Below are 27,294 nucleotides of genomic sequence, written 5' to 3'. Positions count from 1 at the left end.
GAGCTATTATTGTTAAAAGAAACATTGAGATGTCTTAAGACATTCAGGATAACAGAATGGAACGAGACTGTGATAAACGACAAATACTTATGCCAAGTCTGGTATGCACATGTGGTTTAAATGTATAAATATTGCAGATAAAAGCCATGAAGTCCACTCAAAAAATTATTTTTTTAAGACTTAAGTCAGTTTGAATGACTGTCCAGTTAGATATTTATTATTTTTGTTCTTTAACTTTACATCTGAAATGCACAAAAGTAGTAAACAAACATTCATGAAATGTGTTCTAGAGTTACTAAAAATAATAAAATATGAAAAAGGGAAGATAAAGTAGAGTAGGGTGGTCAAGCTAGACATTTCTGTATTGTTTAATTGTCAAAACAGGTGACCAGCAGGGTTGTGGAAAAGCTAGTAAACAGAGTCCACAAAAGAACTTAAAACTGCAATCCCACATTGCAAATTTGGGGCACTTTTTATCCTTAAACAAAAATCGTGCCATATTCAGAGACAATTGTCACACATATAGCACAGAGGTTGCAGAGTATGTAAGCAGCTTAATTGGGATCTAATTTAAGAAGGAGAGATGAGGCCATGTTTATCGTAAAATTAGTAGTGTATTATTTGAGAAACAACAGACAAAATAATTGTACTATCTAACTGCCACTGTAAGCATTACTAAGCCAAAACTGAAGAGGTAGAGGCATTAAAGTGTATATACAGTATTTCACAGAAAATAATAAATATTGTACAGACTCCATAGATAACATTACAATAGTTGTTGTACCCTGCATTTCAAAATTGACATACAGCATACAGATTTTCATTAGAAAAATCCATATTTAACTATCCATAATTTACAGGAAAAAAAAGGAGAACTATTTGAATGATTCCATATTATGTAGGCCACATTTTGAAAAAGGACACAACTCTTTGTATCCAGAAATAAACTTTAGAATGTATTTATTTCACATACCAATTTAAATAAATATGTGCATGTGAGCACCTTTACTAGGCCATATTTTGGACAAGAGAGACAATGGACAGCTTTTAATATATATTTAAAACAATAAATAAAGAATGTTTCAGAAAAGAAATACCAAATTTTAGTGAGACCGTGCAAAGTATTATGCACTTGTACTAGACCAATTGTTATACAGAAGATACAGCAGGAAGATTTTTATAAAATAAAACAACATATTAAATTAATATTTCACAGAAAAAGACCCCATAGATAGCATGTACTTTTAGAAGGCCACATTTTGAAAAGGTGGGGCAACAGTTTGTTTTTAATTCAAAAACCAACATTACAGTTTACTTCACAAAAAAATAAAGATAACTATTGTATAAACTTCATACACAGTATTTAAGCAATTTTAGTAGGTCATATTTTGAACTGGAGAGACAACAGCCATTAAAAATCAACATTAGAGTGAAGAGTATAAAATGCAAGCAAAGTATTGTACTGAATCTACAGACAGTATGTTGGCACTTTTACTAGACTGAAGTTTAAAGGGCTAGGCTGCTTTTAATCAAGAAATCACAATTAGAGTGCACCATTTTAGGGAGACAACAGTCAGACTTTTTTTATTACTGTAGCAATAGGCCACAAAATAGGAGACACAGAATATGATTACCTCTAGGGAACACTATACATTTTGAAGCTAAGACCCACTGTGGAAACATTATATGTGACATAGTTACTGTGCTGGAGTTCTAGCATAGGCCTGATTCATTCGCTATACATTTTGAAGCTAAGGCCCACTGTGGAAACATTATATGTGACACAATTACTGTGCTGGAGTTCTAGAAGAGGCCTCATGATGAATCATGATTCATGATTAAAGTGATTGTTAACGATCACCTTGTAAAATAATCCACTCAGTTTAAAATATAAATGAGAAAGGCAAAACATTTTTGTATAGATATAATAATAGGTCTAGTGCATCTGGTAAGCAGGCATTTCTTTTCTTCCGGTGGTGGTTACATATGGTATCAACAGCACAAAAGACTCCAAGAGATTGGAGTGTGCCTATGGATTTTCACATGGACTAAAAGCTTGAAATTGTGACACTTTTGTCTTCCTAAACATTCTAATTCTTCACCCCCCTTTTCTCCCTATCATGTAGGACTGTGCAATATTGGATATCTATAGTATATGTACTGTTAAACCTCTTTTACCAATAAGGAGGATTTAGAACACTGTACAAATTGATACATGCCAAGAAATTTGCCAAGAAATTTGTATTATTGATATGCGTGACTCTGTTTTAGTTTTTAGATTTTACAGGAGTTTTGTACTTATTGCTGAATGGTTAATTTTTATAATAGTGAGCCAATCATCTCTGAGGGGATTTGCCCCTTGGTTACCAAACACCTGCTACACTGAATTCCCTCTCTGACAACATACTGTCCCCAGGGTAAGCCATGAGCTTGGTAGTGGTCCTTGGACATTAAAATGCCCATGGTTCAAAGTGTGTATGCATCCAACCTGGATCCCTGTTATTTCAAGATCATATGGTTTAGGCACTGCTTGTGTCTGCTGCCAGCAGCCAGGCCTAGCCAATGCGGTCTGAAAAATGACTTTATTGCATAGCCAAGGTAGTCACAGCCACCACTACTACTACTTTCAGCAACCTGGTGATCAGAAACACATTGGCCATGAAAGAGGATCCTAAAAACGCTCTGGAAAGGTATTTATATTTGGTGCAAATGAATAGATGCTTCCATCACTTCCCTGCAAGATGCCCCTGCCCCAGATGAATTCCTGCCTTGCTTTTGTGTTATTTTCTATTACTTTTCTATGCACCTGGCGGTTCTCTTCCTCAATATCCAATGACAAGAATTCTTGAGCATCATCCTACATCAAGTAACAAATGTTGTGCTAAAATAATTTAGCCAACTCTTCCATGTCAGTTTGTGGAGCAATGGCAGGATTTAGCTGTAGAGAAGGCGGAAGGAGAGTGCATAGCTTAGAAAACTGTGCTGCTCTAAGCCTGGGAGCTTGCTTAGCCACTCAACAACCTTCTCCATAGGCTCTGTCTGTATAGCATGAATCCACATGCCCTGCCTTCATAGGTGTGACCCAACCACTGCTTTGCCCTGTGGATGCAGAACTTGCTTGCCCCCTACAAGCTGCATGTAAATAACCTCCAAACAATTCATGCTGCTTACTAAATCCCGCCACAAGACCCTAGCAAAATATTAAAAAAATATATGCCTCCCTCAAAAAATAAAACCTACAACACTAAACTCTACCTCTAAATCCCTACACCCCAACCCTAAAACATTAAAATCACAAACTTTTATATGAAACCAAACAAAAAGTAACTAGGAAAAATAAATAAATAAAAATCCAATTAGAAAAGTAAGACTTCAAGGGGGCCCAGCAATTAAATAGCAACTAAAGTTCTTGAGGTCATACACAAAATGGTAGTCTTACAGTTGGGTCTACTTATTGTGGAAGCAGAGGTAGATACACAATATTATGAAACCTCAGAACACTTCAATGCACAGTTATATATGATAATTCAGGACAGTAAACATAGAGGGGTACATACTATGTAGTCCACCACCCTGCAATTCTCATTAATATAGCAAAATACAGTACTTTATAGCACTGTATATAGCATAGAGTTGTATAAAAACATATTTTTCTCCCTGCCAACCTTTCCTGTTTACTCCAAATATCCACACTCACATACAAAAACTGGTAACCGTGATTGTTATTCAGACGGGTCCAGCACATAAAAGAAAAACATTATTGGTCCCCCTAAGCCACCTGACCACCATTCAGAAAGCCAGGAAGTACATGATTGGCAATTGGATTCTATGGATGCGAAGGATCACATTAGTTCTCTGTTTTCCCAAAAATGCAAACTCATGGTCAACCTGAACACAAAGTTCAACCCTACTGGTGAACATTGGCATTGGCAGAACATAAAGAGTTACACTAACTTGACAGAAAACATGTATCTGCATATCAGTAAATGATATGACAGCGGTTTCTCACATTCCCCTCTCCTGTCTCTCACCAGCTCTCCAGGGAGTCTCACCACCTATATATACTGGGCTATGATTGATCTTTCTTGATGTCCTATAATCCACCATTATTTCCACCATTATTTCTTTAATTTTTGCAGTATTGAGTATTAAATTATTTTCTCCACACCACTCAAACAAATGTTGAATTTCCTGCCTATAAGCTGTCTCATCGTTATCTCGTCCCACGAAAGAGGTGAATGTATGTGTGTACAGTTGTGTGTACACAATGTAAACAGGGCCGGACTTAACACTCATCCCTGTGGTACCCATGCAAAATTCAAAATAATAGTGTTAGACACTAGGGATGGTCTGAACATCCCCCCAGTTCAGTTCACATCAGAACATGCAAACAGGCAAAAAATTTGCGAACATGCAAACCCTATTAAAGTCTATGGGACACGACCATGAAAAATCAAAAGGCTTATATGCAAGATATTGCCATGAAAGGTGTATGCGGATCTGAGTTTTTCTTATTACCCTAGGTTACCCTAGGTTCCATGTTTGGTATACAAGTATGTTTCAGACCTCCCCTATCATAAGGCATTTACTTATACTAAGTTATGGAATTTATGCTGTACATCATGTAGGTGTCTGGGGGTGATTTATTGCAGGTTAGTCTGTTTTCAGAGCCGTGCCGTTTTATTTCATTTGTTTGATGCTATTGGCAGTTTATAACAGCACATTTCTAGTGTATGGCACAGCTATGTAAACAGTTAATGCTACAGAAATTTCCCGTACACCGTACTTAGTATTGCTTCATAGCACTCCATTGTTTCTACAGGAACATCCCAGCAGATATAATATAAGAGATTTTTTTTTCACTATCCATTCATCTGCTCCCTGTGATATTGCCTCAGTGCTGGGAGAAGAGAGAACGTGTCCAATCCCACCGTAGCTTTTAGCTTGCCCTGTATGTATGGCTTTCTTCAAGTTAATAGACACAATTTATGCCCGTTTAAGTTCATATGCACAAGAATTCAACACAACCCTTTTTTTTTTTTAAGCACTTATCACTTTTATATTTGCTCACCTCTCCCCCTGTGCTTCTCCTTTAGATGTCCCAAGACCAGGAGGGAGGGGGTGCAGGGATTCTCCCAGGTGTAGATGGTCCTTGCTCTTATTTGCAGAGCCTCTGTCCCTCCACCGGGTCACCTCTATGCTCAGCTCCTCTCACCAGCGGTAAATCTGTGAGCGGCACCTGGGATGTCCAGGGGGTCCTGGAGATGCTGTCAATGTTCTGCCAGCATTCTCTGCGGCTTCTCACGCTGCTTCCTACCAGCTGTGTCCGTCCATCCGCCTGGAGCTCCTCACAGCGGTTCGCTTACAGCGCCACAGTCGGGCTCCTCCCCCAGCGACGTGCTACGTCATTCCCCCTCTGGAAACAGACCTGTGATGGCTTCCGTCTCGTACTTGATTCAGAGAATGCGTGGAATTTTGTGCATCGGAATTGTCTACATGATCAGAATTTACAAAAACAGATTTTGTTGTTGGGAAATTTGTCAACAGAAATTTCGACAACAAATGACCGATGGGGCTTACACACGGTTGGAATTTCCGACCAAAAGCTCCCATTGAACATTTTTTGTCAGAAATTCCGAGCGTGTGTACGCAGCATTAGTGTAAGCTGAATGTGATTTCTAAAGTGCAACAGTGAAATACTCAAAATGAACACAAGATGGCAGTCAAAGCTCCAAATTCCACTGCATATAACTCCTTAAAGTGCAGTGGACTTTGTTGCATTATTATTTGACTACTATTATTATAGGAGTTAGGGCAACTGGATGATAGTCATTGAAGCATGTTACTGCTGCTTTTTTTTAGGTATTGGGACAATAGTAGTGGATTTAAAATAAAAAGGGTACTGCAGCCTGCTTCAGTGACAGATTAAATATATCAGTAAAAATACCTGCTAACTGGTCTGCACATCCCCTCAGTATACGGCCTGACACTTTGGCTGGTCCTGCTGACTCTCTGATGTCAATCTTCCTCAAATTTGACCTGACCTCATGTGTCAAAAACATGGTATCACAGAAATAGTTCACATAACATAGATCTACATTATGTGAACAATTTTTGTGATACCAGTAATCATAGGAAGTTTTATATCTGAACTATTTACAATCACATGGTGTTTTAAACACTAGAGAAGCACTGCTAATGCTGGAGTGATTCTACGTAATTCTAAGGCATATGATTTGAAAATAATTTTATTGTTTATAGCAACAGCTGATGTTATTATGTAACTTTATTACTCTAAATACTTTTTTCATGAGCGCTGTGTTTAGTGAAATCCACTCTCTAAAAGTTGTTTTTAGCAATATGTGGAAATATACATACCGGTGAGCTGGAAACGTAAGCCACTTAACATATACCTGAACAGTCACAGAAAATTGTATTTAACCACCTCCCTCCCAGCCACTGCACATATACGGCCGGGTGAGCACTTCCTCCTTCTGAGTGGACGTGTGCTCGCGCAGTGCTGCGATCCTTATACGCTTGTGTTACCCAGACTAGGCACATCTCTGATCATCAGGAGGGCTCTGTGATTGGCCCTCCTGATCACATGATGGCTGTGTCCAATCACAGCCATTATGTGATGTAAATAGAGAACTGGTTTCTAGGCGATCGGTTCTCCTCTCCTCAAACGGTTGTCAGTGAGGAGAGGAGAGCGGATCACTGCAGCCGACCAGTGATCAGTGAATATGAACTGTTTTTACAGCTTTTTACACACTGATCACAGGCCCCACACATGTCCTCTATGACCATCTGCGCACATCTGTACATGATCATCTGCGTATATCTGTCCATGATCACACAAACCAATTATTATACACTTAACAGTATTTTTTTTTTACCAAAGACACATATCAGAATAAATGTTGGCTTCAATTTATGACAAAATTCGATTTTATTGGATTTCTTTTAAAATAGTGTAAAAACATTTTTTTTTCAACGTTTCCGCTCTTTTTTCCGCTTATATTGTAAAAAAAAAAAAAAAAGAGGTGTAAATAAATCCCATTAAAATAAATCTCTATTTGTGTGAACAACATGATAAAAACGTCATTTGGGTACAGTGTGACCGTGCTCTCATGAAAGTGCGAGAGCGCTGAAAGCTGAAAATTGGCCTGGGAAGGAAAGAGGTGAAAGTGCCCAGTATTGAAGTGATACTGTACAATCAACCTCATTCAATAATTTGTGTTTATATTTTAATGTTAGTAGTTATGCAAAGTAACCATGAAGCAATCATAATCCATCATCTACTTATCCATAGTGAATTCTGATTGGTTGCTATTTTTTTGTTACTATTGCATAAATGTATCACTTTGCCCAATAAAGGCAACATAATGATTTGTTATTAGTAAACTCCCTGCCCTTGTGTTCACCTTCACAGCTCTTCTTTATTGTTTAGGTGCTCATTTGCAGCCATTGCAAATACCTGTTGTTTCTAGGTATGGGGAATATGTGACCTCTCCCCAGGATGCAGTGCTTAGACCTAAAAAAAAATATCACCAGGTCCAAACACTTTTGCCTGAAAAGGAGGAGGAAGCCTTCAATCCTGAATAAGGTCAGTATTCTAACATATTATTTTATTCACTTTAATTATCTTATTTATTAATAAAACATTATTTCTCTCATCAAAATTCACTATACAACACTATAGGTGTAAGCATTTACATGCAAATAAGCTTACTGCCACCAATTGAATTTTATTTGAAAGCAAATGCAATCTTGGGATAAACTATGTGCATTTTGGGTGACTGTTCTATGAATATTGTAAACAAACATTAACCACTTACCCCCCGGACCATATTGCTGCCCAAAGACCAGAGTACTTTTTGCGATTCGGGACTGCGTCGCTTTAACAGACAATTGCGCGGTCGTGCGACGTGGCTCCCAAACAAAATTGGCGTCCTTTTTTTCCCACAAATAGAGCTTTCTTTTGGTGGTATTTGATCACCTCTGCAGTTTTTAGTTTTTGCGCTATAAACAAAAATAGAGCGACAATTTTGAAAAAAATGAATATTTTTTACATTTTGCTATAATAAATATCCCCCGAAAATATATAAAAAAACTTTTTTTTTCCTCAGTTTAGGCCGATACGTTTTCTTCTACATATTTTTCGTAAAAAAAACGCAATAAGCGTTTATTGATTGGTTTGCGCAAAAGTTATAGCGTTTACAAAATAGGGGGTATTTTTATGTCATTTTTATTATATTTTTTTTACTAGTAATGGCGGCGATCAGCGATTTTTTTTTCGGTACTGCGACATTATGGCGGACACTTCGGACACTTTTGACACATTTTTGGGACCATTGGCATTTTTATAGCGATCAGTGCTATAAAAATGCATTGGATTACTATAAAAATGCCACTGGCAGTGAAGGGGTTAACACTAGGGGGCGGGGAAGGGGTTAAGTATGCCTGGGTGTGTTCTTACTGTGGGGGGGGGGGGGGTGGCCTCACTAGGGGAAACACTGATCCTCGGTTCATACATTGTATGAACCGAAGATCAGCATTTCCCCTGCTGACAGGACCGGGAGCTGTGTGTTTACACACACAGCTCCCGGTCCCCGCTCTGTACCGAGCGATCGCGTGTGCCCGGCGGCGATCGCGACCGCCGGGCACACGCACGGGGGTCGGGGGCGAGCGGGGGGCGCGCGCGCGCCCCCTAGTGGCGGCTGGGAGAGAGGACGTCATATTACGTGCTCTCGCCCAGCCGAGCCAACTTGTCGACGTATAACGGCGGTGGCCGGTCGGCAAGTGGTTAATAAACATACCCCCTAGTATTATTTCAGATTTGGGTATTACATTCAAATTATATTGTTAAGGAAAAAATGGGAGAGCAACTGCGCTAATATAATAAGTGGTAGAAAAATGAATACTACTAAAGTGATACTCAAATGTGATAAAGTGAAGCTGCACCTTACTGGATATATAAAAACAGTGGTAACATAAGGAAAAAACAAGATGCGCTACACATAATAAAAATGAAAATACCCAAAAACGAATAAAATTAATTGTCCGTGAGTAATGTGAAGAATTTAAATGAACGACAAGATATCAAAAAAAGTCCTTGATAAAAACAATAAGTCCTTTCACCAGTGAATAAGAAAAGAAAAATCCATGATGATAAAGTGACAATCCGATAAAAAGGAACCTCCACCAAACGAGTAATGAATCTGCTTACCAGATTCCCGGTGGTCTCTTAGTTAAAAGAAGACCCCAGGTAGCATGAAGACTGATACTTTGGAAAGTAAAGGCCTGTGTGGACAATCCGGATGTCGATCTCTGTTACACTCCCGTGTTGGAGGATACGATGACCATACCACATAAAAAACATAGGGGGCCACAATAGTGTAAATCCGTATAAAAATTTTTTTATTTAAAAGTAAAGACAAAAACACACTTACAGATTAGCAGTGTTTGAAAGGCTTGTCAAGCTGGAGCTCCGGCCGGAAGCAGACCAGACAACCCATCAATGGTGTGGAATAAGTGCAGTCAACGGGGGGTGATACCGATGTAGATGCACGTTCCGCCCGACCTGGTTTCGCGACAAATCGCTTCCTCTGGGGCACGGGCAACACACCGAATCACCCCCCTTAAAATAACAAAACGCCATATGGGAGGGACTGACGTCATCAGCCGCGCCTGCGCATGCTTGAGTAAACCAAGCCTCATCCTGAAAACAGAACCAGTGGTAGTGCGCATGCGCTAGCGGGACGGATGCCAAAAAACGCTATTAAAATAGTGTTAATGTCGTCCTATGTTCCTCCCAAGCCGGCGTACTATAAAAACAATAGAATCCCGCAGCGCGAGGCAAAACTGCTGCGGGAAACATATAAGTGATCCCTGCGCTCCAGGTGCGATGCTATTGGATATGTTTCCCGCAGCAGTTTTGCCTCGCGCTGCGGGATTCTATTGTTTTTATAGTACGCCGGCTTGGGAGGAACATAGGACGACATTAACACTATTTTAATAGCGTTTTTTGGCATCCGTCCCGCTAGCGCATGCGCACTACCACTGGTTCTGTTTTCAGACGTCAGTCCCTCCCATATGGCGTTTTGTTATTTTAAGGGGGGTGATTCGGTGTGTTGCCCGTGCCCCAGAGGAAGCGATTTGTCGCGAAACCAGGTCGGGCGGAACGTGCATCTACATCGGTATCACCCCCTGTTGACTGCACTTATTCCACACCATTGATGGGTTGTCTGGTCTGCTTCCGGCCGGAGCTCCAGCTTGACAAGCCTTTCAAACACTGCTAATCTGTAAGTGTGTTTTTGTCTTTACTTTTAAATAAAATAATTTTTATACGGATTTACACTATTGTGGCCCCCTATGTTTTTTATGTGGTATGGTCATCGTATCCTCCAACACGGGAGTGTAACAGAGATCGACATCCGGATTGTCCACACAGGCCTTTACTTTCCAAAGTATCAGTCTTCATGCTACCTGGGGTCTTCTTTTAACTAAGAGACCACCGGGAATCTGGTAAGCAGATTCATTACTCGTTTGGTGGAGGTTCCTTTTTATCGGATTGTCACTTTATCATCATGGATTTTTCTTTTCTTATTCACTGGTGAAAGGACTTATTGTTTTTATCAAGGACTTTTTTTGATATCTTGTCGTTCATTTAAATTCTTCACATTACTCACGGACAATTAATTTTATTCGTTTTTGGGTATTTTCATTTTTATTATGTGTAGCACATCTTGTTTTTTCCTCAAATTATATTGTTACCTGTTTCTCATACTTTAAATGTTTTTATGGCAAAATTATTTAATTCATTGAACTATAAAGGACATATTGTAGATAAGGATGATTGTTGTAGATGTAGGATTCAACACAGATAAGGTCACTAAAAGAAACACATCAGCTTCCTATCTATTTTCAAAGTATCATTTTTTTTCAGGAAGGATCCTTAAGCCTTATATCAGTCTTAATCCTTTCCGGACTAGGTAATCAATAAACTCTTGGTGCTGTCTGAAAAACAGATGACAAACAAAGCCCTGCCTATATACATGTTAAGCTTTAAATTGCCTGCTTGTCAAAACAGCTTGTGCTTATTTCTAGGCAGATATTGTATAAGGTCCAAACCTTAAAAAAACCTTAAAAAAATGTAATTTTTAAAATCATAAACATTAGTTGTTGTTCAGTTGAATACCTGTAAACTCTGATTTTGGTAGAAGTGTATTTAATATGGTATGCTTATGTGTATACACAGGTACATTTTGACTGCAATAGTTTATGAAACATCTTGGATTTATGTTAAAGTGTCATGACATCTTAATAAATAACGTCATCAAAAATATGAAAACCACATGGGATAATTCTGAGATTTGACCCAATATGCCAGCCGTTTTTTTTTTAACCCTCTTTTCACGTCCATGAATAGTATACAAGTAAATATTTGGCAAACTGGACTGAATGTACTAAACTATTATTACCACAGATAGCATGAGGCCTAATGACTTTCAAAAGCAAGTGGAGCCTCTCTTATATCTCCTGTCCTGGCTCCGCTGAAGGTGAGACAGAGGAAGCCGAAGGACAAGAGGGACACAAGTGCCTGAAGAGAAAGGTCCCGGGTGAACTGCTTGTTAGGGTTCAGCAGTCTGGAGTAAACTGCGAAGTGCAGAGCAGGAACAGGAAACCGCCAGGCAGGTAACCAAGAGTTAACAGTAACCAGGAACATAGGCAGGAGCAGGGTCTCAGGGATAGCCAGGTTCATCAGCAGGTGGGCAGTGAGGTACCAAAACGTAGACAGAGCCAGGAACGGAGCCAGGTCAGAGATGGGCAGCGGTACAGGAACAGAACACAGAGCCAAGGTCAAGAGCAAGCCAGTCTTTAAACTGGGAAGGCACACAGGATCTGAGCATAATTCAGAAACACAGCTGAAGATCAGTCAGCAAAGTATAGGAGACAGGACGCCCCTTTAAATAGGCAGTCTGGCACCAAGAGGCATTAAGCCTGTGTGATCGCGGACTCCTGTGCGCATGCACATGCCTGTTCACCATTCCATGGCAAACTCTATGCGCTTGCGCACATTTATGTGCCAGATGCCTAAGGCCTCGTACACAAGGACGGACTGTCCGCTGAAATCGGTCCGCCGGACCGTTTTCAGCGGACATGTCCGCCCGGAGATTTCTGTCTGATGGTTGTACACACCATCAGACAGAAATCCACGCGTACACGATACGCGGTGACGTGGCCCCGCCGTCGCCGCGACGATTACGCGGCGACGTGCGCGGCCCTGGAAGGTCAATGCTTCCACGCATGCGTCAAATTACTTCAACGCATGCGAGGGATGGCGGCCGAGCGGACATGTACGGTGAGTCTGTACAGATGACCGAACATGTCCGACAGGCAGGCTTCCAGCGGACATGTTTCTTAGCATGCTAAGACATTTTTGTCCGCTGGAAAACGGTTGGCTGGACAAATGTCCGCTGGAAACCTGTGCGGTCGCCGTACACATGACCGAACATGTCTGCTGAAACTGGTCTGCGGACCAGTTTCAGCAGACATGTTCGGTCGTGTGTACGGGGCCTAACAGGGATTCCCTGACACTGTGCCACTGTTTTTTCCAAGAGGTTCACTTTAAATTCCCTTGGTGCATGCAATAGAATTCCTAATAGCAATCCATAAATATGGCTATGTTCTGCAGCACAGTTTAGCATCTTGATTTTCAACTTCACTCTGAGAAAAATTGTACACTCTCACATTAGGTCTGACATGTTTTGGACCATGCAGGGTTTTATTTGCAGATATGTCTATGTAAAGCAGGCTGGTGACACTTCCTCCATGTTCCCCATTATCTCATTGGATGCCAAGTGTGGGTCACATGGGAGGCCTACCCCATGGTAGGTTATTCTGTACTATGCTAGGCAATTAACGGGATCATGCATTCCAGTACAGGGTTAACATCTTGCCTGAAGTCATGCTCACCAATGCCCAGGACTAGTCAAGGGTCACTGTCATGTGAAAGTCAAACATTAAGTTAGTCTCGCAACTCAGAGATGAGCCGTTTGTGTTGTGTTGTATGTGGAGTTCTTAAAAAGATATTGTCCCTTTTCCTACTCACTTGAACAGGTGCATATTTTGCATTAGGAGGGATATGCAGAGTATATGCCCACATCAGTCAGTGTACCCCTTTTACCTCACTACCAGTAACATAATGGGGTGTCAACGAGCACATAGCATGGACCTCACGTGTGCTCCACTTAACTCTTCTCATTCTGTTCTAAGCGACCAGATATTAAGTCTTTGTAATACTAGTCCATTCCCAGTGACTGACAAAGACAGCTAGGAAGGGAGCCGAGTTTCGATCTTTGCTACCGGAGAACCTGTCACCAATTCAAGTACCATGCAAACAACTGGCTGCTGTTTTTACTTGCAGTCACCCATAGGAACTTGATTTCCAGTTAACCTTTTGTTGTAATGATGTTTCACAGACCCCTAATGTGCTAGTCCAAACCCAAGTTCCTCAGAGAAATATGCCAGGACCCCACATGCACCCCTCTAGCAACTAGAACACCAGGTTATGAGCAAAGTAACAACTTTACTGAACATTATGCAGAACATGTACATAATGGAACAATGTTATTTCCCTAAGTAAACCTAACTGTGGCTGCCCTACATTACCTGTACAGGTGTAACATCTTTTGGAAAAAATTCAAACTGGTGATAGCTCGAACATAGGCATTCATGTCCTGGGAGTAGTTCAATGTGTCGGCATTCCAGTGAGCTTCTTAGGACATAATTCCAAATCTCTTTACATGCATCCCAAGCCTGTTCCAGGGTTCCTTGTGCGCAGTTCCCCTTTTGTTCTAAGTGCTTCTCAAGGAGCTGGACCTCTTCCCTTTTATAAACACACAGGAAGGAGGCTGGAACCCAGGGGAAACACTACAAACACACAAGAAAAGGCAGCATGAGCATCAACCCCTTCCTCCCAACCTGGACAGCTAGGTAGATTGACTAATCAAGAGTAAGCAACCCACCTACATCTAAAAACCCAGTGTGGCCTGATTAAGACTAGTGTAAATTCAGATGTGACTTTGTTTCACAGAATCACAAAACAAGGGAAATCACATTGTTTGTGGTGTCCATTCACATGAATGCTCTTCAGGATGGAGTGATATTGAAAAATGTTCCTGTACTACTTTGATGTGATTCCAGTTTGATTTTTGAAAGTTTGAAGCTGCATCCGGAGGGGGCACTATTTGATGGTGGATGGAGCGGTTCACAAAATCCAGAGCTCTGAGCCTTCTCTGACATCCTGCGAAAATCCGCTCACCGCTGCTACCATCTTACTCCTCCTACTCTAGAGCACTAGACAAGATGGCGGTGGCCCTGCACCCATGGCCCCCTCCTCCTTTATCCTGCTGGACTCCCAGAGCAGCATTCTCTCACTTCTCCAACTACTAGACCCAACCATCCAGGACTCCTAGAAAGGCTTCACAAACTGCTCCACTGTACCTACTCAAGCCAGAAGCATAAAGTGAGCCTGAACTTTCACCCTCTGAACCTACACTGGCACAGATAATAGCAGACATTTAAGACTGCAGAGCTGCTTTAACAATACAAATAGAGAATATTTACATTGATTTCTTTACTTAAACAAGATATAAAGAACCTATGGGAAGGCACAAGGGCCTCTGAGGAACATATTAACACTCTGGAGGACAGGGTTTTGTTGGCTTCCCTGAGAAAGCTGAGGGGTTCTCCTCTGAATGCTTCCTGCACACCATATTTGCCATTGTGAGACCACATCATACACCACTGTGCCCCCCTGCCAGCAGGTGCATCTCTGCAGCAATTGATAGCTCATGTTCCCTATTTCCAAGACAAAGGAGAACTCCACTTCAATAACCAACTGATCTCCATCTTCCCAGATTTCTCTGTGAAAGTTGAGTGGCAGAGAGCCTCGTTTACCACTGTTAACCACTTGCCGACCGCCAAGTGGTTGTACTGAGTGGTATACTAAGCCAAGACGACTCGGCTGTGCAAACCGACTTACCTGTATGTCGGTCTGTGCAGGAGATATAGCGGGCACGCCTGTAGGTCCAGTGGACTCAATGTCCGCTGCCCACTGGCTATAGCGGTACACAGAGGCAGAACCGGGATATGCCTATGTAAACAGGGCAGATCCCCATTTTGAGTTCTGCTGTTTCTAGTGATCAGGAACAGTGATCTATGTGTTGTCCTAGTAAGCCCATACCCCACACAGTTAGAACACACCCAGGGAACACAGTTAACCCCTTGATTGCCCCACAGAGTTAACCCCTTCCCTGCCAGTGTCATTTGTACATTGATCATTTTTTTAGCACTGATCACTGTAATAATATCGCTGGTCCCCAAAAAGTGTCACTTGGGGTAAGATTTGTCCGCCTCAATGTCGCAGTCCCACTAAAAATCACAGATTGCTGCTATTACCAGTAAAACAATAAAAAAAAAGAAAGTCCATAAATCTATCACCTATTTTGTAGACACTATGGCCCAGATTCACATCCAGTGGCGTATCTCTGCGGCGGCGTAACGTATCCGATTTACGTTACGCTGCCGCAACTTAGACGGGCAAGTGCTGTATTCTCAAAGCACTTGCTCCGTAAGTTGCGGCGGCGTAGAGTAAATCGGCCGGCGTAAGCACGTCTAATTCAAATTTGTATCAGGGGGGCGTGTTTTATGTAAAACTACTGTGACCCGACATGATTGGCGTTTTTGCGGAACGGCGCATGCGCCGTCCGTGGAATTTCCCAGTGTGCATTGCTCCAAAGTACGTCCAGCCCCATTCACGGACGACTTACGCAAACGATGTAACTTTTTCAAATTTTGACGCGGGAACGACGGCCATACTTAACATTGGCTGCGCCTCATATAGCAGGTGCAGCTTTATGCCGGGAAAAGCCTAACGTAAACGTTGTAACTTTACTGCGTCGGCCGCGCGTACGTTCAGGAATTCGCGTATCTAGCTAATTTGCATACTCAACGCGGAATTCGACGGAAGCGCCACCTAGCGGTAAAAAAAAATGCAGTTAAGATCCGATGGTGCAAGAGACTTACGCCTGTCGGATCTAATGGATATCTATGCGTAACTGATTCTAAGAATCAGGCGCATAGATACGTCAGGTCGGATTCGGACTTACGATGGCGTACATGGCGATACGCCATTGTAAGTCCTCTGAGAATCCGGGCCTATAACTTTTGCGTGAACCAATCGATATACGCTTATTGCGATTTTTTTTTTTACCAAAAATATGTAGAAGAATACATATTGGCCTAAACTGATAAATACATTTTTTTTCTGGCTGGATATGTATTGTAGCAGAAAGTAAAAAAATATATATTAAAAAAAAATATAGCGCAAAAAAAAAATGCAGAAGTGTTCAAATACCACCAAAATAAAGATCTATTTGTGGGGAAAAAAATTACATACATTTTGTTTGGGTACAACGTTGCACAACCGCACAATTGTCAGGGGTGTAAATCCTTCTGGGGCTGAAGTGGTTAAAGCCAGATTGAGTGCACAAGATCTTAAATACACTATGATGTACCCGGCCAAACTGAGGGTCATTTCTGTGGGCAAGGTCCATTTTTCCACCTCTCCTGGCTGGATGAGACTTTTGGATGCCTACAGCAGCAAAAACATTTGTGATTTTCCATTTCTGCGGTTGCAAGGACACTTAATTTACCCCTTTTTTGCTATACCACTGTACCACTGATTTTGGATGATCAGCTGAGACGCAACTTGCTTGTGGCAGCTGCCTCCTGTAGCTATATTATCTCTGTATTGCTCTATCCTTCAGCTCCTCCACATTCATGTGAAGATGGAACATCTCATCTCTTCTATGATGGACACTCCTGCTAGAGACTTGCCCCGTTGCATTGCCTTGAGTCTCCATTGTGTGCATTTCTCCCTGCTCCATCCAGGACAGGCTCAAGACTTACGTGCTCCCTTTTTATTTACCTTTTATTTCCTATTTTTATTTTTTATCAGAAGACTTAAGGTGCATCCTCCTTGTATCTTTTCCTATGGATTTTTTCAGATCAACAGTTTTACTACATATTGCAGAGAAAATAACACTCTGGTGATACTATTATTCACCCTGTTTCTCAGGACCTCCCTTCTAACATCTCTGTCTTAACTTTAGAACCTCCTTAGGGTGCTTTAATTAATGCTGGAAACTTTAGCACAGTTCTTGACCCTGCTCTGGACCGTTTAAGAGATGGTGGTAGATTTTATTAATCCCTTGTTGATTTAATGAATATTTATGGTCTTACTGATGTATGTAGGTGGAGGCATCCAGAATCTTGTAAATTTTTTTACCACTCAGACTTTTTCTGCACCATGTCAAGTATTAACTTATCCTTTGCTACCCTGCAGACCCTCCCTTATATTACCACTTCCTCCTTTCTTCCGAGAGGCATCTCAGATCATGCGCCACTCCTATTAGAACTCTAATCCCTTTCCTCTAGCAACCATATACTATGCAAATTAAACTTTCAATGGTTAGGGGATCAGGTGGTCCAGGGGGAATGTTTTAAGGGTATAGCTGATTTCTTGAAAATTAATCTTAATACTGTTACACCTATAGCAGAGTGGGGGGCCTTTAATGCCACCCTTCATGATACTTTTATGTCAATCACTAGGATAGTACATAAAAATACTCAGATGTGCATGGAAGAACATGAATCTGCTATGCTACAGGTGGAAGCTGATTGCACTACTAACCCTACTACTGACATCCATGCTGCCTAGCTACATAAGCGTAGGGTATATGAGCTCCACCTCCTAGATCTCACTAAAAAGTAAATGCTGTATACTTCCCAATTTTGACCACCTTGGTACCATCCCCCATGGGGTTCTGGATGCCTTCATGTCATTGTATTCAAAATTGTATACTATTACTGTACAGTATTCTGATGATCTGCTGTCTGAATATTTGGCTGGTGTATACAGCCATATATGTTGCAGACCTTCAATATGAATGAGGCACTAATTGTTCTTATCTTGAAGCTGCATAAGGATCCACTTAATTGTGAATCTTACAGACCCATTTAGTTAATTAATGTTAACATTAAGAGCTTAGCAGAAGTTTTTTGCTAATTGCTTGAATACAGCTATTACATGTTTAGTACAGAGTTACCAGGGTTTTTTTTTTATCCCTGGCAGATCTACCAGAATGTAACATTTCCTTATTTCTAACTTTATTATTTAGCATCTTAATTGGTTGTTGTTTATGATTGGCTACATCCCTCTCTAGATAAATCCTGACTAGCCCCCATGCGATACTTGTTTATCCCACTATAGTGCAAGCAGGCACAGCCTACATAGTAACTCTGCTCTACTCTGAATTCGGTAGCAGCGCAGCATCTTTGCTACATCTTAGCAGGCTCAACAGAAATCCTGCATTATCAACATGGCCATATACAGTATATCCATTATACTATTGAGGAATCAGAGATATCATGAGAATCAGATGTAACCATCTGGGTCTCAGCACCGAATACTAGGATATTGTTTGCAAGCTGATTTGACTCCGTAATAGAGTCCATAGATTCTGGTAAGAGTCTACTCAGCCACTGGTGATTGCTCACATGGAGAACATAGAAGTATTCTGACACTCTCCATTCACAGTGGTGTACGCCACCTTTGCGGGGGACTGTTTTTATCTTTGCAAATTTAAAATGGACTTACAATATTCTTTTCACATAAACCTTTTTCACTTTATTGATGTGGTATGACTTATTATTATTAGCGTGGGAGAATTTTGTTTATTTTGTTGATTTCACAGTGTGCCTAACTGTTTCCGCGAGCGGCTCTTTTTGCACATGCCAGCACATTTTCCATTGTTTATGAACCCATGGGATAATATCTGATCATTTCTGATATGGTTTGCCCATTTTTGGCACATCATTAATACACTTATTAAATAGCTCACTTTTGCAGTGGAGATAAATTACATCAAGCACAAAATAATGTTACCAATAGCTATCTTGATATCCTAAGATTTTATCTCATTTTGCACCTACAGTTGTATTCAAAATTATTCAACCCCCACTGAAATGTATTGTTTTGCCAAGTTTGACATTGATTTTGATCATCCTGTCATCCTGCTTACAATTAAATCAAAGAGGCACGTGTAGGTCAGACAAATATAACATAACATTTATAATGAAATAACCACAAATGTCTTTTCTGTGCTCACATCATTATCAGTTTTATTCAACCCCCAATTGACATTCAATCTTAGTACTTAGTGCAACATCCTTTTACAGTTATAACAGCTTTTAAACTTGAAGCATAGCTTGACACAAGTGTCTTGCAGCGATCTACGGGTATCTTCGCCCATTCGTCATGGGCAAAAGCCTCCAGTTCAGTCACATTCTAAGGCTTGCACACTGCAACTGCTTTCTTTAAGTCCCACCAGAGGTTCTCATTCGGATTTAAGTCTGGTGACTGAGATGGCCACTCCGAAATGTTCCAGCCTTTAATCTGCAACCATGCCCTAGTGGACTTGGAGGTATGCTTGGGATCATTGTCCTGTTGAAAGGCCCAACGTCTCCCAAGCCTCAGGTTTGTGACGGACTGCATCACATTGTTATCCACTATCTCCTGGTACTGAAGAGAATTCATGGTACCTTGCACACGCTGAAGCTTCCCTGTACCTGCTGAAGCAAAACAGCCCCAAAGCATGATTGACCCCCCGCCATGCTTCACAGTAGGCAAGGTGTTCTTTTCATCATAGGCCCTGTTCTTCCTCCTCCAAACATAGCGTTGATCCATGGGCCCAAACAGTTCTAATTTTGTTTCATCAGTCCACAGAACACAATCCCAAAACTTCTGTGGTTTGTCCACATGACTTTTGGCATACTGCAGTCGACTTTTCTTATTCTTTGGAGACAGCAAGGGGGTGCGCCTGGGAGTTCTGGCATGGAGACCTTCATTACGCAGTGTGCGCCGTATTGTCTGAGCAGAAACTTCAGTACCCACATCGGACAAATCTTTTCTCAGTTCCTCAGCAGTCACAAGGGGACTTTTCTCCACTCTACGCTTCAGGTAGCGCACAGCAGTCGAAGTCAGCATCTTCTTTCTGCCACGACCAGGTAGCGTTTCAACAGTGCCCTTTGGCTTGAATTTGCGAATGATGCTTCCTATGGTGTCTCTTGGTATGTTTAACATCTTTGCAATCTTCTTATAGCCATTGCCCTTCCTGTGAAGAGTAATCACCTCTTCTCTTGTCTTCCCGGACCATTCTCTTGACTTCACCATGTTTGTAACCACACCAGTAAATGTCTAGAAGGAGCTGAGTATCACAGTCATTTTAAAGCTGCCTGATTGGTGCTTATTAGGCTTTATTGCTGCTCCCTGACATCCACAGGTGTTTTCAATACCTGATTGAAAACACCTCAATGAACCTCTGTTCTTCAGAGTGGTAGTCTTTAAGGGGTTGAATAATTGTGTAAATGAAGAATTCACAAAATAAACATTTACTACTGTATTACAAAACCAATTGATGTCATTTTAGTTGCATATGGTTCTTTAAGAAGTCCTTGTAGGATTTCATTCTGAATACAATTACAAATGTACACTAAATTCCCTAAAACCCTTTACAGCATTGGGGGGTTGAATAATTTTGAACACAACTGTATGTTTATTAAGTGATACACAGTGAGATTATCCCTTTAAGCCCTGTACACACGGCCGGGATTCTTGTCAGGAAAAAATGTTGATTCCTGGCAAGATTTTCTTGCCGGCCGAGTGTACACACGTACGATTAAAAAGAACTGCCGTTCTTTTTAATGGCACAAACGCAGTGACGTCATCGACTACATTCGATGCCGTCGCCGCCATCTTGCTTCACCCTACCTATGCCTTGGAAGCTACCGCGCATGCGTCAAAGTCATTTTGAGCATGCGCGGGTTTCCATGGAGGCAGGTAAGTATACATACGCTCAGGTTTCTCGGCAGGAAAACACTGCCGAGAATCCAAACGAGAAAAAAAGAAAGCAGGTTCTCTATTTTTCTCGTCGAAATTCTGGGCAGTTTTGCTGACGAGAACCCTCAAAGCCTCGTACACACGCACGGTTCACTTGGCAAGAAAGCTCTGCCAGCAGTTTTCTTGCTGTTTCTGGCCGAGAAAACCGTGCGTGTGTACGAGGCTTCACTTACAAAGCTTTAGTCATACCAAACAAAATAGTATTAATAAAACCGTCACCACAAATAAGCATATATATGCATAGTTCTGTAAAAGGAATTTGGCCTTGGAAATGTATGGACAGTTTTCAAATATAACCCATTAATTTTAAAGTTATCTAAGCAAACATTGAGCACTTACAGGGGATGACAGAAAGACTATCAATGAGATCCCCTAAAAAAGTCAGATTTAAAAAAAAGCAAACGACAAGAGAGACGCATTTAATTCTGTATGATGCTTGGTTCATGTTTGTGAGCTGATCATTTATTGTAAAACTCTAACATTTGACATAGTTGTCACAATTTCCTTTTTTGTCTTTAATACATCTGTTAACCCATATAAAAATGAGTATCCTTTGGGGGTTTATTTAGGCCTTTTTACTCAAATGCCAAAACAAAATGACAAATGGATGACCTAGGTCAACTTTGTTTTATTTTGCTTTTGGCTGAATTAAGCTTGATTTGTCACAGACAATTCTGCAGAAAAAGAATTACATAATTATAAAAGCTAGGAGTGACACATTTTAAATTAGAAGTCATCTAAAGTCAAATAATATTTGTATTGAAGTCTCTTATGCTTATTATCTCTAAACAATTATTTTGATTTTTGTTTTGTTTCTATTTGCACGTTAATTATAGGATGAGCTCCTTTCTCTTTGCCATCTCTTAAATATTTTCTTTCAAAGATGAAGAAAAAAAATGCAAAGTAAGTCCACCAGTGTGAATGAGCCCTAAAACAAATAGTAGAGTATGTGTTTTTCTAGAAAATGTATCTGCTTGTGTTAAGAACACTCGAAAATTCTCTGTCCCATTAATAAGATGTCTCCATGAACCACCTCACTGGGATTGATTCCATATTAAGGAATATGGGCTGTTTAATTATCAAATTGAAATTTCACTTGCAAAGTGACTATAAGAAATATTGGTGCACCAGTGATCACCATGAATATCCAATAATGTGTGAGGGTAATGAACATGATTAGGTATTTAGGCTGGGTTCACACTGAATGCCAATGCGGCTCCCAGCAAGGGTACTGTGCGTCTTGTTTCACCGTTTCAGGTAAAAAATTTGGGCTGAATTTGGACCGGAAACGGACCTGAAACAGACCAAAGGCGCATAGGGCTCCTGTGCAAATTTGCAGCAGAGCCGCATCTGAGATATGTGAACCAGCTCCATATCGGGCTGGTCATATTCTCATGCTATTGCAAATTGGATGCAGGGATCCCACATCTAGTTCGCAATTATGCGAACCCGGCCTTAAAGTGAAACCAGTTTCACTATATTCACTAACTTTTGATTTGTAAAGTAAACATACACTTTGCTAGGTGAACAATCTTTATGATTTAAGTGTATGAACAGCATTGAGATAAAGAAAATCATAGGGAGAATAATGTTTAATAATACTGTTTTAGTTCGGACAAAATCAGCATTCATTTAAAGTGGTTGTAATGGTTCAGCTATTATTTAAAAAAACAAACAAACAAACAAACATGTCATACTTACCTCCACTGTGCAGTTCGTTTTGCACAGAGTGGCCCCGATTGTCCTCTTCTGGGGTCCAACGCGGCTCTCGCAGGTCCTCCCTGCAAGAGTTAACCCCCCTCTGAGAAGCTCTCTTCCGAGGGGGTTAGCTTGCAGGCGTGCTCCTGTGCCATACAATCGTCGTCCATAGCCACCCGGCGGTCGCGTCATTGGATTTTATTGACAGCAGTGGGAGCCAATGGCTGTGCTGCTATCAATCTATCATGAAGAGCCGACAAGACCAGGGGGAAAGCAATGCGGGATCGTGCCCACAGAGATTCAGGATTAAGGTAAGTAAAACGGGGGCTCGGGGGGGGGGGGGGGCGGGTGACTGCAAGGTGTTTTTTCACCTTAATGCATAGGATGCATTAAGGTGAAAAGACACAAAGGTTTACAACCACTTTAAGGCTTAACTAGGATAAAACATTTGTGTGAATCACTGTAATATGTGGTTGGAATTAAATGTATGCCTTTCATCGATTTGTGCTTGCTCCTTCTTTATTATTTTGTTATGTTGTTATTATGTTTTTATGTTAATTCACTTTTATATTATTTTGCATTTCAGGACTGGATTGGGTCTATACTATGTACTCCACCCTCCTCTGTCTTTTATTTGAAGTCTCTGATCATATTAAAATTAAATGTAACACCCCCCCCCAAAACTCCTCTTTTTTTTAAAATATAATATTGAAAACTTTAAAATCAGGAAATAGAAGAAAACTGCATTTCTGGCAGGATCAAAACATTTATTTTTCACTTATGGAGCAAATACAACAAAATACTTCCAATAGTATAATTAGCAGACTGAAATACATCTACTGTGTGGCTGGGAGCCACAAGCAAGTATTAGTTGTCTCTCTGTGTAGGTCTTGTACTTAACCAGCCTTCTAAAATGCATACCTAGCTAGACCTATTACTCACTTAGGGCCAGATCCACAGAGCAAGTACGCCGGCGTATCTACTGATACACCGGCGTACTTTCAAATTTCCTGCGTCGTATCTTTAGTTTGAATCCTCAAACCAAGATACGACGGCATCTGGGTAAGATCCGACAGGTGTACGTCTTCGTACGCCTTCGGATCTTAGATGCAATACTTTGGCGCCTGCTGGGTGGAGTTTGCGTCGTTTTCCGCGTCGGGTATGCAAATTAGCGATTTACGGCGATCCACGAACGTACGCGCGGCCTTCGCATTTTCTAACGTCGTCTGTAGTCGGCTTTTTCCGGCGTATAGTTAAAGCTGGTATTTTGCGGCGTATAGATAGACTTGCCATGTTAAGTATGGCCGTCGTTCCCGCTTCGAAATGTGAATTTTTTTTTTTGTGTAAGTCGTCCATGAATAGGGATGGACGTAACTCACGTCTAAGTTAAAAAAATGACGTCCTAGCGACGTCATTTAGCGCAATGCACGGCAGGAAATTTCAAGACGACGCATGCACAGTTCATTCGGCGCGGGGACGCGCTTCATTTAAATGAATCACGCCCCCTAATCGCCGATTTGAATTCCGCTGCCAGAAATACACTACGCTGCCGTAACTTACGACGCAATATCGTTGAGGATTCGAAATTCCGCCAGGTAAGGTACGGCGGCGTAGCGTATCTCTGATACGATGCGCCGTTGCAGATCTCTGTGGATCTGCCCCTTAGTTTTTAATAAGTCTTCAGATTTCCCATCATGCTTTTATCAATTGTTCTGTCTACAACCTTCCTGCATGTAGCGTGTAGCCCTTTTCTGTTTATTTTAATAAACCATAAAAATAATACATTGTCAAACATTTAGCAGTTAGGCCAAACAGACTTTTTCTTTCTTTTGCTTTGCCCACGCACATGTGAATACATGACTACACTGTATGTGTATATTTTCACTTATATTCATGCATCAGACACATTTCATTGCACATTTCCCCTTTAGTGTTAAAGCATGCAATGTCCAGCACAACAACTTTTTTTCAGAACAAATGTTTACTCAGGGTACTGTCTTCTATACAATAGCCAAAACACCATTGAACAAGCCCTTAAGGCCTTTAAAGCTAGAAATAAAAAGGTTTTTGCCAATTCCCCCAAATTAAGCACTGTTCCCACTGTGTATATTATGAAGAAGAAGAAATCTTTATGGGTTTTTTCCCCACAAATAGAGCTTTCTTTTGGTAGTATTTGATCACCTCTGTGGTTTTAATTTTTTGGGCTATAAACAAAAGAAGAGCGACAATTTTGAAAAAAGACACAATATTTTTTACTTTTTGATTTAATAAATATCCAATTTAAAAAAAAAAAAAAATGTCCTCAGTTTGAGGCCGATATGTATTCTTCTACATCTTTTCGGTAAAAAGCAATAAGTGTATAGTGATTGGTTTGCGCAAAAGTTATATCGGCTACAAAGTTTTATTGCATTTTTATTTATTTTTATTGTTTTACTAGTAATGGCGACGATCTGTGATTTTTATTGTGACCGTGACATTGCAACGGACATATCGGACACTTTGACACATTTTTGGGACCATTCACATTTATACAGTGATTAGTGCTATAAAACTGCACTGATTACTGTGTAAATGTGACTGGCTGGAAAGGGGTAACACTAGGGGGCGGGGAAGGGATTAAATATGTTTCCTGGGAGTGATTCTTACTGTAGGGGGAGGGGACTCACAAGGGGAAGAGACCGATCTGCGTTCCTCTGTACTGGGAACACACATCAGTCTCCTCACCTCTGACAGGAGATAGATCAGTGTGTTTACACACACAGATCCACACTCCTGCCCTGATCAAGGGCAATCGCGGGTGCCCGATGGACATCGTGGCCGCCGGGCATGCACACCGGGTCCCGAGCGATTCCGCGGGCACGCCCCACTAGTGGGCGGGAAGCCCAGGACGTCATATGACGTCCACCCGGAGGGAGACAAGGTTCCTGCTGACGTCATATTACTATGGCTCGGTAGGGAACTGGTTAAAGTGGTAATAAAGTCTCAGTTTTTTTATTTAAAAATAACAAACGTGTGGTTTTGCACAGAGCAGTCCAGAACCTACTCTTCTCAAGTCTCTTTTCAGCGCTCCTGCCCCCCCCCCCCCCGCAGAGTGCCTCCACAGCAAACAGCTTGCTATGGGGGCACCCGACCCGCTGCTCTGTGTGTCCATTCTGACACAGAGACGTGGGCCAGCGCGACCCACTCTCTCTCCTCATTATGTGCATGTATGAATGTGAGTTAAGGACCTTAGATTGTAAGCTCCTTGAGGGCAGGAACTAATGTGAATGTATAAAATGTATTTGTGTAAATTGATGGTGCTATGTAAGTACCTGTAATTAAATGATACAAAAACGTAATTGAGAGACATGACTAAACAGCTTGAAAGACATGAAATACAATCTGCTATTTTCTTCAGTAGAGTCTACAATTTCTTAAAGTATTTTATCCAAACTTCTTTGTGGCATAATAAACAAGACAAAATGGAGTGTAAAACATTCACTAATGTTAAGAATACATCAAGTCTCTATCATCTAGTGGTGATAAAAGAAGTCTTCCCTTTTTATTGTTAATGCCACAGTAGTTAATCATAAATAACGTGCTCTCCAATTTGCAGGCACAGGTTAAAAATAGCATGCCTTTTCCACAGCTTGTAATACACTGATCTTCAAAAAGAATGAAAAGTGGAAAAGGAAGGTTGTTGAAAAGGAGTTCAGAGGAGTCAGCTAATTTATGTAGGAAGCAGTTGACCTCTGCGACTGACAGAGAAGGTAGAAAACAATACAATTAATGAATAGGGTTTAGTATTTCTTGGTTGAAATACTATTCTGCTGTAGCCTAAACTAAAATTCAAACACTGGGGGTTACTTATGAAAGGCAAATCCACTTTGCACTACAAGTGCAAACTTCACTTGAAATTGCACTTGGAAGTGCAGTCGCTGTAGCTCCAAGGCGGACATGCAAGGAAAATAAAAAACAGCATTTTAGCTTGCACATGATTGGATGATAAAATCAGCAGAGCTTCCCCTCATTTCAGATCTGCCCCTCAGATTTACAGCGACTGCCCTTCCAAGTGCACTTTCAGTGCAATTTCAAGTGCGCTTTGCACTTTTAGGGCCAGATTCTGGTAGAATCTGCGGTGGCGTAGCGTAAGCCATTTACACTATGCCGCCGCAAATTACTGGAGCAAGTGCAGTATTCTCCAAGCACTTGCTCCGTAATTTGCGGCGGCGTAGTGTAAATGGCCCGGCGTAAACCCACGTATTTCAAAGGGGGCGGCTTGTATTTAAATTAAGCGCGCCCCCGCTACGATCGAACTGCGCATGCGGAAAACGTCAATGACGCCGACGTGAGCGTCATTGACGTAAAGTCGTATTCGCGAACGACTTACAAAAACGACGTAAATGACGGAAAAAGACGACGCTGACCCAATGCCATACTTAACATGGCTTACGACTGACCTTCGTAAACTTGCCCCTCATATAGCAGGGGCAAGTTTACGCTTACGGAAACATCATAAATTCATTGTGTCGTCCGCGCGTACGTTCGGGAATCGCCGTAAATAGCTAATTTGCATAGACGACAGGGAA

Source organism: Rana temporaria, chromosome 2 (genome assembly GCF_905171775.1).
Source record: "Rana temporaria chromosome 2, aRanTem1.1, whole genome shotgun sequence".
In the NCBI taxonomy this organism is placed as follows: Eukaryota; Metazoa; Chordata; class Amphibia; order Anura; family Ranidae; genus Rana; species Rana temporaria.
The sequence above is the reverse complement of the archived record's forward strand: the minus strand, read 5'-3'. Positions refer to the sequence as shown.